Source organism: Belonocnema kinseyi, chromosome 7 (assembly GCF_010883055.1).
Source record: "Belonocnema kinseyi isolate 2016_QV_RU_SX_M_011 chromosome 7, B_treatae_v1, whole genome shotgun sequence".
Lineage (NCBI taxonomy): Eukaryota > Metazoa > Arthropoda > Insecta > Hymenoptera > Cynipidae > Belonocnema > Belonocnema kinseyi.
Window position 1 is genome coordinate 140513023 of NC_046663.1, and position 1666 is coordinate 140514688.

At 33.1% G+C, this 1666-nt stretch overlaps 1 non-coding gene across 1 annotated transcript; it reads left to right on the forward strand.

The window, feature by feature from the left end:
* The first annotated feature begins 1332 nt into the window (after positions 1-1332).
* Trnaa-ggc lies at positions 1333-1405 on the forward strand. The gene has a single exon. It is a non-coding gene; the product is annotated as a tRNA-Ala (tRNA).
* The last annotated feature ends 261 nt before the right edge of the window (positions 1406-1666 follow it).

The following is a 1666-nucleotide window of genomic DNA, read 5'->3' on the forward strand; positions in this document are numbered from 1 at the left end:
TAATTAATTGATAATTATATTTCGGAATAATACACCTCGTTTAGGATTAATGTATATTTTTTATCTACATTTAAAAAATAAACGATTTACTCACATTTTATACTACTTATCAATACAATAAGAAAATTGTTTTATATATCTATATCACATTCATTACAGAAGTATACTGCATTCACGGACAGGATGCCATTTTGTATCGGACAGGAGAAACAGCTTTGGTTGGCTGCCCAGGCTGTCAAATATTTACTCTGATTACTTACTATTATGGCACGTTTATTTTAATCGGATAATTGTTTATAAAGAAGAACTTATATTTTTTTCAAGTTTATTAACAATAAGTTTTTTTTACTTAATTGTCTTTTTTTTATCATTTTAGACCATTTTAGCAAGTTTGCACAATAACATTAGATGTAATTTTTTTAGATCTAGAATAGTTTTTCATGAAGATAGCTAAAGCTTAACATTTTTTTTAATTTTTTCAGAAAAATTTGGTTCACTAGTTTCATTTTTTAAACATTCTGTACTATTTTAGCAACTTTTTACGAAAACATCAAATGTTTCTTTTTTTGGATCAGTCATACCTCAGGATTAAAATTAAAAATATTTTTCGTAAAAGAAAACTTTTTCGATTTTTGCAAAATTGTCTTCAGGTGGAAATGTCGGTTGTGTGCCGGAGTTCACCACCGGCGCAGTACTGGTCCAGTACTGCCCACCAGTACAGACAGGCGGTAGTTTGCCCGGTACTGGCTAACGGTTGGCTGCACGAACTGGGCAGTACTGTGCTATTGGTGCAAAACTCGAACTTAAACAAAATAATTTTATTCTCGATGTAAGTTTTTTGACCAGGGAAATTAATTGTTAATTTAAGATGTTAATTTTGTTTGCCTACTCAGTCATAATCAATATTATTAAAATATTGATTAATTTTTTAAGATTCCGAATAAAACGCTCTCTAGCTCCGCTGTGATATGAGCCCAGGTCCTTCAGATTGCCGGTCTGATGCTCTCCAACTGAGCTTCGGAGAGACGAGAACACTTTTTTCACAATCTCCTTGCAAGCAGAAGGTCAACGTCATTCCTTATAATTGCAAGATTTTTCTTTCTAAACATGAAACACATTTTTAATTATTGATGTAAGATTGTTCAGCAGGGAAATTAATTAATAGTTTAAGATGTTAATTTTGTTTGTCTACTCGGACATAATCATTCCCTGGTCAAAAAACTTACATCAATAATAAAATATATGTTTCATGTTTAGAAAAAAAATCTTATAAGTATAAGGAATGACGTTGACATTCTGTTTGTGAGGAGATTGTGAAGAAAGTGTTCTCGTCTCTCCGTAGCTCAGTTGGTAGAGCATCAGACCGGCAATCTGAAGGACCTGGGATCATATCCCAGCGGAGCTATAGAGCGTTTTTATTCGCAATCTGAAAAAATTAATCAATATTTTAATATTATTGATTATGACCAAGTAGACAAACAAAATTAACATCAGTAATAATAAGGAGACCGATCTGCGTACATACGTTCTGACTGCGGTAACTGTACATATATTGTCAGACTTCTCAATGCTCACAAGGAATGGCACATGCACACTGTTATTTGGGATCTCCTTTTCTCCAGCGAGAAGTGTGCGAGTGAGTGCCAGTGCTTAACAACCACAACAA